This window comes from Dama dama, chromosome 14 (assembly GCF_033118175.1).
Source record: "Dama dama isolate Ldn47 chromosome 14, ASM3311817v1, whole genome shotgun sequence".
In the NCBI taxonomy this organism is placed as follows: domain Eukaryota; kingdom Metazoa; phylum Chordata; class Mammalia; order Artiodactyla; family Cervidae; genus Dama; species Dama dama.
The window spans coordinates 15,157,351-15,174,484 of NC_083694.1; the positions used below are offsets into that span (position 1 = coordinate 15,157,351).

A 17,134-nucleotide genomic window follows, 5' to 3' on the forward strand; every position below is an offset into this window, starting at 1 on the left:
GAAGATAGGCATATATGATACAGAATATCAATACTAAATATTCTCTGAAAATGGAGAGGTTCAACAGATGCAGAGCATGAGTGTTAGAAATAATATAATTAGGATGACAATAACTAGAATTTACTGAAAACTTTACATATGCTTAACATTGTATAGGCAAGCAGAAAATCATTAAGACATTCAATGAAACCTCTTTATATTGTAAAAAATTAATACATAATTAGGTAACAAACTAATAAAACCAACAAACAGCTTTGAAAGTTAAAGTGAAATTTGCTCAGTCGTGTCCAACTCTTTGCAACCCTATGGACTATACAGTTCATGGGATTCTCCAGGCCAGAATACTGGAGTGGGTTGCCTTTCTTTCCCTTCTCCAGGGGATCTTCCCAACGCAGGGATCAAACCCAGGTTTCCCACATTGCAGATGGATTCTTTACCAGCTAAGCCATCAGGGAAGTCCAAGAATACTGGAGTGGGTAGCATGTCCCTTCTCCAGTGGATCTTCCTGACCCAGGAATTAAACAGGAGTCTCCTGCATTGCAGAAGGATTCTTTACCAACTGAGATATCAAAATATATTTCATTCGCAATTCCTCCAAAAAATTTTTAGATTGATTTTTAATATTTGAATGCACTTGAAAAAACCTCAATTAATCTTGACAGAAAGAATGCATTAATTGAGGTTTTTTTGAGTGCATTCAAATATTAAAAATCAATCTAAAGTTTTTTTTTGGAGGAATCACAAATGAAATATATTTTCATGCTATCATAAAGCCTTTTAACATTTTTTTCCCAGTGTTATCATACACATAAAGCTATAAACAGCCACAACAGGATAAAGGTATCCTGTATTTTAGTTTTTACAAATTCTACAGCGAGAGGCAGAAGAGAGGAAGAATGTGTATAGTTGTAGTTACTTAAATTTTTGAAGTCTTGTTTCTTCTTGAAAGTGATGCCAAAATATTACAAATTTCTCAAGAGGCCATTTTATAAAAAGGAACTCTTGTATTTACCTATAAAAATCCAGTGTCAGATGTGTAATCTCTTGTACTGAACATCAGAGAGTCTAGATATGCTGTCAGACAATATCTGTGATGGTGAGGATGAATGGACAAAAGTCTCTCTTTTTTTTTTTTTTTGGTCAGGTATTTCCAAGTTTTTCTTAGTTGTATCTGACAGTGTTATAAATCCATTCATCCTGTTAAACCTGGCCACTCAACTTTGATAAGTAAAAGACTACTTTTATTAATAATGCTTTATAATAGCCTTTTATTTCAAAACATGATGCACTTTGTCAATTTTTAAATAGTAATGACTTTGTGGTCTTGGCTTTATGACTAATTCATCATATTCATTGAATGGTTATTATGTTTGGGAGGTGTAGAGAGGCCCACAATATTCTGAGCAATTGATCAAAACTTCTTAAAGGGAAAGAAAAAACATTCTTTTGATGAAATGCAACATTATAAAATATAACTGGCCTCTTTCCTTTCTTTTTTCTTGTTCACTTCTCTGCTATAAATCTGCAAAGAAATGGATAGGAGCAGCTTTTGCTCTAGATTGTTTTGAATTAGCTACATAATTCTTATGCAGAAACATTACTTAAAGAACAATTCTCTCCCCTCCATAAACATACCAAAATTTCTATTATAAGGTATGTAAAGTTTTACACTATTTTAAATCGTGTGTGTGTGTGTGTGTGTGTGTGTGTGTGTTCAGTTGCTCAGTCATGTCTGACTCTTTTGCAACCCTATAAACTTTAGCCAGGCAGGCTCCTCTGTCCAGGAGGTTTTCCAGGCAAATCCAGAGTTGCCATTTCCTACTCTAGAAGATCTTCCCCACCCGGGGATCAAATCCACAATCCTTGTGTCTCCTGCATTGGCAGAGGGATTCTTTCAACCTTATCTTTTACTAACTATACTAATCAAGTATTTTGCTGTGTGTGTTAATTGCTCAATCGTGTCTAACTCTTTCTTTGTGACCCCATGAACTGTAGCCCTCAAGGCTCCTCTGTCCATGGAATTCTCCAGGCAAGAACACTGGAATAGGTTGACATTCCCCACTCCAGGGGATATTCCTGACCCAAGAATTGAACCCAGACTTCCCACATTGCAGGCAGATTTTTTACCATGTGAGCTACCAGGGAAGCATCAGATGAAAATCAAGTACATCTCATGCCTGCTGATAAGCCATGTTGAAAAAGAAGTATCTCTATAAATTTCTCACTGGTAAGCAGAGGCTGTAGGCAAGATGAACCAAAGTCAAGTAAAAGCTTAGTAATTCAAGCTGTTCTCTACACTGTAAATAGGTCTCCAACCAAAGTGGAAAGCTTCTATATTGGTGCCATCATAAAGCTGATAACCAGTGGCTAGATTTGCCGGGTAGACCAAAGACCGCAAAGTAATCACACCTATGGGCAAAGTTTTATTCACAGTCTCATCAGAAATCTTGTAAAAGTCACTCTGCCGGTTTCTAGCGCATGGATGAATCACATTTAGGACCAAAGAATAAAGGAAGAAAAACATGGCTAGGCTTATGGCTACCACTACTGGCCGTCTCCAGAAGGTAAATAGTCACAGGGGTAATCTTGTAATTGCTCTGATTCCAAATCAACAGGAACGAAATTCAACTGACTGACAAGTTCAATAATCTTCTGCAGAGCTTGAATATTGTTGCTGCATATATAAGCATGCCAGCCGGCATCCTTAGGTCCTAATGGAAGTGCCCAAGCTGTTGCCATTCACTAAGTCATGTCTGACTCTTTACTACCTCACGGACTGCAGCATGCCAGTCTTCCCTGTCCTTCAGTATCTCCTGGAGTTTGCTCCAACTTATGTCCATTGAGTCAGTGATGCCATCCAACCATCTCATCCTCTGTAGCCTCTTCTCTTGCCCTCAATTTTTCCCAGTGTCAGGGTCTTTTCCAATGAGTCATCTCTTCACATCAGGTGGCCAAATATTGGAGCTTAAGCATCAGTCTTTCCAATGAACATTCAGGGTTGATCTCCTTTAGGATTGACTGCTTTAATTTCCTTGCTGTCCAAGGGACTCTCAAGAGTCTTCTCTAGCACCACAGTTTGAAGCATCAATTCTTTGGCACTGAGCCTTCTTTATGGTCCAACTGTCATATCCATACACAACTACTGGAAAAACCACAGCTCTGACTAGACAGACATTTGTGCAAATTGATGTCTCTGCTTCTAAATATGCTGTCTAGGTTTGTTATAGCTTTTCTGCCAAGGAGCAAGCATCTTTTAATTTCAAGGCTGCAGACACTCTCTACAGTGATTCTAGAGCCCAAGAAAATAAATTCTGTCATTGTTTCCATTGTTTCCCCTTCTATTTGCCATAAAGTGATAGGACCAGATGCCCAAGTTGAGACAACCTTAAACCTTTCACAATCAAAGAGTCCAGGAATAATGAAGCCAAATATTCCACATTGGATGTTGGGTATTGGTTTATCCTTGTGTTATTGCTCACATCAATCAAAATTCACCCACAGCAGATGTCTCAGGTCCCACTGCAAATTATAATGTTCCTATATATGGCAACAACATTATATACGATATGATTTGATTAGAGCAACTTCTTGGTGAGTGGCATCTACCATGTGAGGATAAAATTCAGCAGCAAATTTAGGATTTCTGCTTCCTGTGACTACATCATGATAGCCACACCTAATAAGTCAAATGGTCAGGGACTTAGCAAAATTTCTATGGCCAATTACACCTATAGTGGCCTTCCTTGCATCTTTTTTTTTTTCTTTTTTTTTTTTTTTTTTCCATGCCCTGTGGCATGTGGGATCTTAATTCCTTGACCAGGGATCAAACCAGTACCCCATGCACTGGAAGCATAAAGTCTCAACTGTACCACTAGCAAAGTGCCTTTCTTGCATCTTTGATACCATTTCCCCCCCCCCTGAGGCCAAAGAGTTTCTCTAAGGCTCTTGTGGCTTCCCATCAGTGTTTCATTCCTTGATACAGACTCTTCCAAGATCACCAGGGATATCCTGAGAATCTGGTTAAAACAAAGAATCTGTTTCAGTAAGTCTGGAGGGAGACTGAAGAATCAGCATTTTTAATAAGGTGATGCCAATGCTGTTTGTATACAATCTCCTTGAACAGCAAGGCTCTCTGTACCCTCCGACTAACCCTTTTCTATGATGCCCCTTGGCAGTTTCTCCCTTCTCTCTAAGTCACATCTGAAAATTAGATCATGGTATTTCAGAAGCTGTCCATGGCTGCTGATCCCCCTCAAAGGATGTGAAAATGTAGAGCCAGTAGTTTGGCTCAAGCAGTGGAAGGCAAAGGATACATTTTCTGTGTAGTGATGAAGGAAAAAAAAAAACTTGACAGAAGATGAATATTTTACGGACATGCAATGGAAAAGAGAAATATTTAAGTTTTAGTGGCTCAGTCATGTCTGACTCATTGCAACCCCATGGACTGTAGCCTGCCAGGCTCCTCTGTCCATGGGATTTCCCAGGGATTCTTAGGTAAGAATACTGGAGTGAGTAGCCATTCCCTTCTCCAAGGGATCTTCCCAACCAGGGACTGAATCCAAATCTCCTGCATTGCAGGCAGATTCTTTACCATCTGAGCCCCTGGGGAAGCACAGAAATATTTAAGGGAGAGAGATAAAATAAGAGAGAGAAGAAAACAACAATATTAAAGGAATGGGATGAAGCACAAAGGCAATTTCTGTGGCTCAAAAGCTTGATAAGCCATTCAAGAAATACCTGGGAAGTCCCAGGCCTAGAAGTTTTGCTCTGTAACTGTGTTCTCCTCTCTTGCTGCTGTGGCCACCAGCTTTAGAAAACAGTCCATTGTTAATATTTTTATGTTTCTTTAAGGCCCAGACTTTCTGACCCAAGAGCACTGGCAAGCTTGATTAAAGGATGATTGCTCAGAAGCTCTATATTTTATATCACTCCAAAGAGACTATGGGAATTAGACTCATCTGACCTGGAGATGTTTGCTCAGATTCCAGGATAGTAAAAATCTAGGTACCTTCCTAATACTCTCCCCAGAAAAGATTTATTTTATTTTGTTTTGTTTTGTTACAACTCAAAGTAAGCAACTTTTTTCCAACCAAGGGGAGGTTGGGCCCCATAGACTGTCTTCTACAAGTTCTGAATCACATAACATTAAGATTCTTGAGGGCTTCCCTGGTGGTTCGGTGGTGAAAAATCCATGTGCCAATGCAGGAGACATGGGTTAGCCCGGGAGCCACAACTACTGAGACCACACACCCAGAGCCATGCTCCACAACAAGAGAAGACACCGCAATGAGAAGCCCATGCACAGCAACTAGAGAGTAGGCCCCGCTTGCTGAAAATAGAGAAAAACCCACGCAGCGATGAAGACTCTGCACATCTAAAAATAAATAAATAAAAATTTAAGGAAAAAGATTCTTGAGCTGCAGGAACTAGCAAACATTTGGCTGACACTGTACCCCTCCATTGGCATCAGGGCTCCAGGAAATAGCACTGAGATTCCCTATGAGAATTAAACTTTTCTAGCCCAGAGATTACATGGTTTCTGTCAACACACACACATACAATTTCATGCAAACACTTATCAACTACCTGCACAGAGAAGTTCTATGCCTGGTTCCTCACTCTGTAGTGCCTGTATCACTGTTTCCTGGACTCTGACCCTATAGGTCTCATCGCCTAGACTTTGCTTCACTCTTCTGACCCAGGTCCACTGTGACCCCCAGAATTAAGTGCCCCGTTCTTCACTATGACCAACCCAATCCTGTGGTTATGAATATCAGTTCTTTGCAACCTGCTTCTAAACCCTGATTTTAGTCAAATGTCCAGGACCTGGATGTGTTAGGTACATCTCTGAAAGACGTACTCTCTATTAACTTAGAATCATTTGATCTCAGAAAATGCAAAGATTAGGTGAAATTCACTTGTAAGAACTGTTGAAGCTGCCCAAAAGATATCTCAAGTATATTTGCTTTCATAAGACTAGTCAAACTCTAAATGGATTATATTTTTCTTATTATAAGTATTTATTCATAGTACGACTGTAAAGATTTCATTGCTATTATTTTAAGCTTATCTTATCATGCATATAATGTTCTGAAATGTGTTTTTATATACTATAGTAATAAAGAACACAATATAATATATACTAATACATATCTCAGGCAAAGCTATGCCCATGAATAGGCTGATTATCCTATTCTTGTAACTGAATTTGACTCCTAAAACACTCTATGATTAGTTATCTATTTCTCATTAAGTGAAAACAGAAGACTAAACTTGGATCTAAAATGGAAAATACAACCCACAGGCTGAAATTTTAATATAACAGAAGTAAGATGCCTTAGTTTAAATCAGTAATATGCCAACAAAGGTTTTTGGATAAATAACTAGGTACCAGTAATGGGGTATAAATATGAATTAGATACAAGGTAAAAATGAAAAGAAATACACAATTTGTGGAAAAGATAAACCTGAAAATGACTACAATCTTATATGATTTATATTGCCATTAAATTTAATGAGAAGTGATACTTGTGTGAAATGAATGAGCTAGAAAATTCTACTTTGCCTGAAATTCACTGTGGGCAAAACCTGATAATTCATATTCACCTCCAGATAAAGTTGTATTTATTCAAGCTGTACCTTCTGTCCAAATTAAAACCCTTTTTGGCTGTACTAATTGTTCTTATCTCTTTTTAGGTTGAATTACGTCTTCTTAATTTTTCCAAAAAATGTTTTTAAGCATCAGTTATACAAGGTGTAGTAATTTTGTAATATTTTAGTTAAAAATCTGTCTCTTTCACAGATAAAAGATTGGGTAATATCCGAATATTATATATCATGCGTGTTCTATCTCCATTATTTAGCACAGTATTAGGGTTTTTCACAGTGTTCTCAGAATAATTTCAAATCTTCAGAAATCAATAAAGAGTCACCTAGTCACCTTAAATTTTCTTACAGTTATTGTCACAAGAAATTATATTACCGCAAAATCTATAGCACAGCAACGATTCTTGATTGTTTGAAGAAAAATTATACTCAATGTTGAAACTGATAAATGTTTTAAAAATACTGCAAATGGTTAGAAATGATCTATGACAAAAACTTTATAAAGATTTCCCTTGGGTTTTTCACAGAAAAATTACCAGATTAATACTATGTGATCAGAGAAAAGTAGAAAAACCACTTCCCAAGTTAAATAAGTTTGTACTATCAAGATCTAAGAAAAATTAGAAGAAATTGTTATCTTAAAAGTATTTTTCAAAAAAAAAAGTATTTTTCTTATAACTAAGTCTCTATAATAAAAGATTACAGTCATCACATGAATTTTTTTGTTTATTTTTAAGGAACAAATGTAGGCATGTATTTTTCCTAAAATATCAAATGTAATTTATATCAATTTTTCTCTTTTTTATATCTATCTAAATTTTATCCTAAATTGCTATGACATTGTGAGAGTCACACTTGTATATTTAAATATTAATAAGGTTTTTGTTGGTAATAAATTCTTATCATTCTTTTAATTCTAATAATCTCATGATCCTAATGCAAAACTATTAAGTCCATAATAATTCTAACTTAGCCTATGTATTTACTGGTGTTTTACTTTCAAAATGAATCCTTTATTTCTATTTATCCTATATTTGCATGTAAAATGCTTAAATTATATATTAAGCTTTTGTTATTTATACCTGTAAATTTGAAGCATAATGAACATGGATGAACACATCAGATTAAAGAATGCAGTGCAAGTGTACTGCTTTGATCAAGTAAGATTATATTATATGTTACTTTCATATTGTTACATGTTATTTATGATATATATATTTTTTTGATATATACTTATTGACAGGGCATCAAAAATAAGCCTCAATATTCTCTAAAAACATACTGGAAGATAATAAAGCATTTTCCATTACATCCCAAATTTCTCATCCTATAATCTGTTTTAAAAGAGGTCCTGATTAAATGTCTTATGTTAGATTGTTCAAGTGTTACAGCAAAAGATGTAACTCTAGTTTGTCAGGGAGATTCTTACTTTCAAGAGCCAAGAATATTTATAATTCTTCTTGATTTTGAAAATAAAATGTCAATAAATACATAGGCTAAGTTAAAGTTATTATTGAATTAATAGTTTTGCATTAGAATCATGAGATTATTAGAATTATAAGAATGACAATATATAAATAAAATTATATGAATGATAATGTGCCAAGAATGTTCAAACTATGGCACAATTGCACACATTTCACAAGCTAGCAAAGTAATGCTCAAATTCTCCAAGCTAGGCTTCAACAGTACATGAACCGAGAACTTACAGATGTTCAAGCTGGATTTAGAAAAAGCAGAGGAACCAGAGATCAAATTGCCAACATCTGTTGGGTCATGAAAACTCAAGAAAATTCCAGAAAAACCTCTACACTTCTGCTTCATTGACTACACTAAAGCCTTTGACTGTTGTTGATCACAACAAACTGTGGAAAATTCTTCAGGAGATGGGAATAACAGACCACCTTACCTGCCTCTAGGGAAACCTGTATGCAGGTCAAGAAACAACAGTTAGAACCAGACATGGAACAACAGACTGGCTCCAAATTGGGGAATTAGTACATCAAGGCTGTATATTGTCGCTCTGCATATTTAACTTATATTCAGAGTACATCATGTGAAATGCCAGGTTGGATGAAGCACAAGCTGGAATCAAGGTTTCCAGGAGATATATCAATAACCTCAGATATGAAGATGACACCACCCATATGGCAGAAAGTGAAGAGGAACTAAAGACCCTCTTGAAAGTGAAAGAGGAGAGTGAAAAAGCTGGCTTAAAACTCAACTTTCAAAAAACGAAGATCATGGCATCGGGTCCCATCACTTCATTGCAAATAGATGGGAAACAATGGAAACAGAGACAGACTTTATTTTCTTGGGCTCCAAAATCACTGCAGATGGTGAGTGCAGTCATGAAATTAAAAGACACTTGCTCCTTGAAAGAAAAGTTATGACAAAACTAGGCAGCATATTAAAAAGCAGAGACATTACTTTGCCAAGAAATATAATCAGTGCTACGTTTTTTTCAGTAGTCATGTATGGATGTGAGAGTTGGACTATGAAGAAGACTGAGCACCTAAGAATTGATGTTTTTGAACTGTGGTGTTGCAGAAGATTCTAGAGAGCCCCTTGGACTGCAAGGAGATCAAATCAGTCAACCCTAAAGGAAATCAGTCCCAAATATTCATTGGAAGGACTGATGCTGAAGCTAAAGCTCCAATACTTTGGCCACTTGATGTGAGGAACTGACTCACGGAAAAAGATCCTGATGCTGTGGAAGACTGAAGGCAGGAGGGGAAGGGGACGACAAAGAACGAGATGGTTGGGTGGTATTACCAACTCAATGGACATGAGTTTGAGCAAGCTCCAGGAGTTGGTGATGGACAGGGAAGCCTGGATTGCTGCAGTCCATGGAGTTGAAAAGGGTTGGACATGACTGAGTGACTGAACAAAGAATGATAATGAGAATTCATGGGAAAAACTAGAAAAAGCTAGGAACAAAGCCAAGAACTAGAAAACAAACTATAGAAGAAAAATTTCCCTTCTATACATAGTATAAACAACTTTGAAGGATGGAATTTATCCTCTCTATATTTTAGTTGAATTATAAATAAAATTAAGTATCACAATATTTACAGTAGCTTCAACTAGATTCATTACTTTTTTGTTTACATCACATGAGCATTCTGTGTACGCTCTGTATATTTAAAGCTGCATATATTTGTACATATGACAGAATCCAATTTATGTGTTTAGTTCCTCAGCTGTGTTTTTGAATCATAATTACAAATAAGGTTTAATATTTAGCAAATTTGCTTAATAAATGTAAAAACAAAAACTCCCTAAAGCCACACTACTATATAGCAATATAATATATTTTGAATTTATAATAAAATTCATAAATTTATGAATGTTAGCATTTATTTTGAAAATTTATTTTAAAGGCAGTTTTAACAAATTAAAGATTTACTGAATTATTGGATGCATATGTTCTTACTTAGTGAAAGCATCATATTAGTAACAGACACATGTAGAAATGATCAATAATCATTTATGAGATAGATTCATCTTGTCAGTTCATATTATTTTATATATTGTTGTATTGGTAATGAGTGTGAAAGTAAGAATTAAATGACTTAATTAAAATAAATTTTAAAATCCTACTTTAATGTAAAATCTGCCTCTTTGAACTTAGAAAATGTTTGTTCTATGATAGAGCTTTTCTCATACATGGATACAGTATTGCCATTGCAATTCTGGTCTTGATACTGACCTAAGACTTAGACTTCATTCTCTACTCCTTTCAAATACTCATCTGCTTTCTGTTTAGTGTTCAGTAAAAATGAATGAGGTTTTAGAGAACACTTGCTCAGGTCGAAATTTTTTAATTTTCCACTTGGAAAATCTTTGCACAAATCTTGAAGTACTGTTGGAAGAAATTAATGTTCTCCATGCCAGCTAATTTATGTATAAATTAACTAGTTTGGGAATTATCCATTATATAATGGCCTATCACCACATCCCCTGGTCAGTGTTCACCAGTTTCAGTACACTTGGGTTCCTCATCTTGTCCCCTCTTACTAGCAAGATCTGCTCTACAAACCCATGTTATATTTTCATTCTCATGAAATAGAAGTGAAAGAGTTAGTTTTTCAGTCATGTCCAACTCTTTGCGACCCCATGGTCTGCCCGTCACTCTGCTCTGTCCATGGAATTCTCCAGGCAAGTATACTGAATGGGTTGCCATTTCCTTCTCCAGGGGATCTTCCTGACCCCAGGGGTCAAACCCAGGTTTCCTGCATTGCAGGTTGGTTTTTTACCATCTGAGCCACCAGGGAAGCCTTTCATTCTCATACTCCTATCCGAAGCCTAATTTGCCAATAAGATCATTTTAAAAAATGGGTAAAAAGCATTTTCATATCCTTATATATTAAATGGGTTCCAAATATAAGATTGCTATGAAATAAAAATTACAATTTGAATCATTTTATTTGTCTCCAAGATCGACTTCTATTGATGATTCCTGCCTGTCTCTAGTGCTCTCTTCTCTTGGCCAATGGCACAAAATGACTCTGATGTTCATGCTAACTCAGAGATAGTCTTTACTGGTCCCTGTTCTTCAATCCAAGCCAAGAATTCTTTCTGTTCAGGTTTTTACTCTCTATTTCAAGTCACTATTACGCCATTCTTAAATTACTGCAAATCTTTCAAGACAATTTTCCTTGTCTCTGGCATTTTCCATCTCTGAAATTCTCTTAGCAATTTTGCTTGTTACTGTGTGTATACCTTCACTTAGCACTTATGACACAGTACTGCAATTGCCAATTCAGTGTCTTGTTATATATCTAGACAGTAAATTCATTAAAAATGGGACTATCTTCTTCAACACTGTATTACTAGCTCATTGTAAAATGTGTGAAACGTATGATAAGCAAAATACAATTTTCAGTAAACAACCCCCTTGATCTGCTATTTAGATTGCCATCTTGTGTTTTTCAGTGCTTTGTCTATCACACTTATCAGAACACCATAATTATCCAATGGTTCCACTGATTAATCAACCACACAGCATTAGCAAACATGGGCCATAGGTTTTTGTACCTATCATTATAATGAACTTGTTCTCACAGAAACTGTTAATGCTGTAATGTTACTATTAACTAACAATTTCTTCTATTGTTTATTGTTAATATGCAGAAAGTAGAATAAATGGACATTCAACAAATGTTGAGGTGGTGTACATATTGTGTTTTATTTCCTTCTAGGCTCTTAGTCACAAAAAGATTGTCATTAATTAACTAATTAATTCAATACATACTTTTAAAATCATGCTATGGGATAAGAATTTCCATAAAAGCTGAAGCTAGTAAAGTGGGTAAAGTCGCTCCTGAATCCCCACTAAAATTGGATAACAGTTAGAATATGTGGATATAGGTCAAATAATTGACAAAATACATCTTATAAACAGTAAAGAATATGATGCTTTGGGGAACATAAAATAAGACAAACTAGTATAGAAGATAAGAGGGAAGTAGAAAATTGTGAAGCTGAGGAGGTCAGTGAAAAATGAAGACTATCATTTAAAGAAGCAAGATCAGGAGCTTAGAAACTTGAATGAATCACTGGGTAAGATGAAATTACAGACTGATGGGATAAGAGAAAAGCACCATTGGAGTGGGGGGCACCAAAGCAGTCTTTTATTTGGGACAGGTGGTGTTTTGAGATGTTTGTGAAATACTCAAGTGGTTAGTTCTAAGAAATAGTCAACTCTAAGGACATGAGGCCCAAGAATTAGATGTGGACCTCAGAAATATATGTGTGAGACTATAGTATAAGAAGATTATAGGCTGCACAGGAGTACATGCCATTGTCTGTGGCAGGTTTAAAGAGTGAAAATTTTAAGACCTTGGCTGTGGCTCTGATGTTCCCTCAACATTAACCAAAAAGCAAAGGAGAAACCTGCAAAGGAATGTGACATGAGCCAGAGATAGAAAGAAAGCCACGTGAATAAAATGTCCCAGAACCAAAATATTGAGGAAGAAGTCAACAAATCTAATACTCTGGGTGTCAAATATGTATGAAATAAAAAGTTTCCACTGGATCCACTGGCACATAGTTTGTGAAACTCATTTTGTTCAAACAAAAAGAATAAAAACAGAATGTTAGAAGTTGATTAGAAAGAGTTTAGGGAGGGAGGAAAAAAAGTAAATGTAAATATTTTTTGAAGACATGGCTGTAAAAAGAGAATGGGAGAGACTAGAGCCTGGGGGATGCTGAGGAACGTGCCAGTAAAGGGAAACAGGTGGAACTTCTTAGAAAAGAAGATAATTGAAAATTTAGGTCTCTTAAAAGATACTGGAATGAGGGTTACACTGGCATCAGGAGAAGAGAATATTATTCCACCACAACCAATAAGAAGTAGGAAAGAATAACTTCAACTACTTTAGGTTTGCATATTTAATGGGAGAAAATTGAAAATGAAACTCTTAACATTTTTAGAATTTTCTATGAAAATGTGGCAGCTTAAATATTGGCTATGTTTTGGAAGAGAAAGCAGGAGATAATAGATAAGCATAATGAGAGAAGACTGTCCGAATGTGTGGAGATTATAGGTGCTACCGCAGAGTAAATTTCTAGAAGTTGCGAAAATGTCTTAATTAGCAATGTTCAATGATGAAGGTAGTTTTTAGGTGAACTAATAATTGCTACTGTACTATAAATTCTAAGCTGGTTATTTGCTTTCATTCCTCTAAATTCAAAAGTAATACTTATCTTTTCATGATTGCTAATTACTCATGACCTTGAATTTTTAACTTTTTTGTTGAAATCTATTTTACATAGGGTAAATGTGTACATATATTGATTTCCATTGTGATGACTTTCAACATATTCATCAACTGTGTAAACCATACCACTACAAAATACAAAAAATTGCTGTTGGCTTAGAAATGCCCTTCATGGAACTTTTTCATTTCCTCCACATGAGATTTCTACTGTGTGCATTTCAAAACAGATTGGTTTGATGGAGCTCCAATGTTTCATAAAAATGGAATCTTACATCGTGTACTCATTTGTATTTGCTTCTTCCACTCCTTATAATGATTATGACATTCATTCACATTGCTTTCATTGATCATTAGTTTTTTTATATTCCTACATGGTATTACATTGCAGGTTGAGGCCATAGCTTGTTTATCCATTATTCATTAGTTGACATTAGGATAGTTCCCAATTACTGGCTATTACATGTAAATTTCCTTGTACCTGCCTTTGGATTTCTGCTTTTATTTTTCTTGTTTAAGTACTTAGGAATGGAATTGGTATGTCATAAAGTTACTATCGGCTTCCCTAGTGGCTCAGACAGTAAAGCATCTGTCTGCAATGCAGGAGACCCGGGTTCGATCCCTGGGTTGGGAAGATCCCCTGGAGAAGGAAATGGCAGCCCACTCCAGTATTCTTGCCTGGAAAATCCCATGGACCGCGGAGCCTTGTAGGCTATCGTCTATGGGGTCGCAAAGAGTCGGGCACGACTGAGCGACTTCACTTCACAAAGTGACTGTAATTAAATTAAAGAAGGAGCTTCCAAAGTTACTTTCCAAAGTGACTGTACTATTTTAGGCTCCTTTTAGCAATGTATGGAGAATTTTTGCTGTTCCACATCCTTATCAAAAATGTTTGTTGCTGCTGTTTATACTATTTTATTGAATTTCTGTCTTTCTTCTATTATTGGTTTATAGGCTATCTGAATAATTCATTTATTTTGGAAAGAAGTTCTTGTATATATAATAGTAGTAGTAGTAATAACTATTATTATTATACTTTTAAGGCTTCCATAATAAAATATCAGTCTGGGTGGCTTAAACAACAGAAATTTATTTTTCACAAATCTGGAGGTTAGATGTTCAATATCAGTGGGTCAGCAGGTTTGGTTTCTCCTTAGACCATTCCCCTTTCCCTGAAAGACTGCCATCGTATTACTGTCTTCTCACGTTACCTTTTCTCTGAGTACATATAACCCTGGTGTCTCTCTCTCTCTCTCTTCTTATGAACATACCAGTCATATTGAATTAGGGCCCCACCCTTATATCCTTCTTTAACCTTTATTAACTCCTTAAAAGCCCATATCTGAATATGGTCATATTGGAAAGCCATATGAATTTTGACTTCAACATATGAATTTTGGAAAGACAAATATATATATAAACATATATTTATTTTATATAAGTATAAAATATTTCCCCGTCCTGTTCTGCCATCATTTTGTGAAACATATCTTTTGATGGGCAGATTTTAATTTTGAAGGAATCCAACTTATGCTTTTCTAAAAATGTTACATTTCTGGGTCCAATTTAAGAAATACTTGCTCACTCAAAATCTGAGAAAATATGTACCTACGTTTTCTAGAAACTTTTTAATACCTGTATTTATATTTATCTCAATGATTCATCCCAAATTAATTTTTGATGTATGGTGTGAGATAAGTGACAAGTTTCAATGTTTTAAAAGATTCATAAGTTGTCCCAGCCATTTGTTTCAAAGATTTTCCATTTTCCCTGGAACATCTTTGGCAAGATTTTCTTTTTTTTTTAATATTTTTGACCATTTAAGTGGGTGAGGAAAGTATTAGTTGCTCAGCCATGCCCAACTCTTTACAACCCCATGGACTTTATAGCCTACCAGGCTCCTCTATTCATGGAATTCTCCAGGCAAGAATACTGAAATGGGTTGCTATTTCTTCCTCTAGGGGATTTTTCCAACCCAGGGATCGAGCTCTGGTCTCCAATGTCTTTTATACCTTTCTGTCCTCAGGTCCATGCCACACTCTTTTGGTTAATGTGGAAATAGATGTCAGTTCAGTTCAGTTGCTCAGTCATGTCCCACTCTTTGCGACTCCAGGCCTCGTTGTCCATCACTAACTCCCGTTTACTTAAATTCATGTCCATTGAGTCAGTGATGCCATCCAACCATTTCATCCTCTGTTGTCCTCTTCTCCTGCCTTCAATCTTTCCGTAACTCAAAGTAAATTACTATATGTCTCTTTAATTGGTTCTTCTTTGTAATGATCACTTGGCTATCCAATTTTTTTAATGTGAGATATTTTATTGTCATTTATTTTTAAATCAATTTGAATATAATCTAAACACATACCATTTAGAAAACACTGAGGAATCAATGTACAAAAGTTGGTGCTATTACATTTGAATTAAGCTGGCAAGTTCTGTTACTTACTTAGTCCAGGAAATAGCATCAAGGAAACCTAATATATTGGAATAGATGTGTGAAGTTTGCCCCCCTGTTAACCTGAAACTGTCAATAATTAGAAACAGATGTGAAATTTTATTGGTTCCCCTGCAACCATTTAGACTCCTTACACATAGTCTATTTCTAATACTTTTTAAGCAGACTATCTCTCCTAGCTCCAAATATTCTGGAATAGTCTGCAGTAGTACTAATCTTGCAAAAAAATATCAATCCCTAAGCCATCAAAACACAGTTTGATAACTTGCACAAATGCTTCAACAGCTCCTAAATCTTTCACTTCTTCCTGTAAATTCAATTTATAGAATGAGGTGAAAAAGTCACTTCAATCAATATATCTTGTTGCAACACACATCAGCATTGGCACCTTTGTAGGTATTCCTAATTGGCAAGATCCAAGTGTAAAAATTTTTCCTTCAATATATTCAACTAAAGATTGTGGAAGATTCTTGCTTTTTTCTGATTTCTTGTATCTACTCTTTCATTAGGCTCAATTTCCCAAAGTTAGAGTCTTGCGTTGTAGTTCCTCTTACTCTTCAGAGACTGCAAAGGGCTTTGGAATCTCAATTAGTTTAAGTCAGTCTCCTTTGGGGTCTGCTAAACAGATAGCTTAGGATGTATTAACGCTTGTGTGGTTGCTGCATTTGTTGTGATCCCTGAGTTGTTAATAGAAAGAACATCACCTCCTGCACAGGCACCACGTAGCCACTTCCCCAGGACAACAGCTGTCACCAAGGACCTGAGATAGAGGAAGGGAGGAGCTCTGCCTCCTCCAAGTCCAACTGCCTAAATAAAAGATACATATTTAAGTGTATCTTGTCAATTTCTGCCAAAAGACTGCTAGAATTTGGAGATAAACATTTTGGAAAGAAAGGACATCTTACCAGTTTGAGTCTTCTTATTTATGAAGATTGATTCATCTTTTCATTTGTCTTTTCTTTTTCTTTCATTTTTTCCCTTTTTCCCTTTTTTGAGAAGTTTTAAATAAAGAATTTATACAACTTTTGACAAATTTCAATTTAAACCCAAGTATTTTGTTTCCTTATTTTGCTTTAAATTGGAAATGCTACATTATTGTTACTGTAAAACAAAAATTGTAGTTATACAAAAATAAAATAGATTATATATTGACCTCATATGCAAAAACTTTAATAATTTGGGTTTTGTAGGTTCTTTTTTAAAATTATAACAGAAATTTCTATAATCCTATCACTGCAAATATAAATACTTTTACTTTCAAATTCTTATCAAATTAATTTTTTCATTACATAAAGTCTCCAACCTGAAGAAGTAGTATCTCATTCTCAGGTTTAAGTTGAAAATACAGAGA

At 35.5% G+C, this 17,134-nt stretch overlaps 2 pseudogenes; both read right to left on the bottom strand.

Annotated features, from left to right (window-relative positions):
* Positions 1–2,171: 2,171 nt before the first annotated feature.
* LOC133069544 (metalloreductase STEAP2-like) lies at positions 2,172–3,959 on the bottom strand (annotated as a pseudogene).
* An 11,706-nt stretch (positions 3,960–15,665) lies between these two features.
* LOC133069545 (poly(A) polymerase type 3-like) lies at positions 15,666–16,372 on the bottom strand (annotated as a pseudogene).
* Positions 16,373–17,134: the final 762 nt, after the last annotated feature.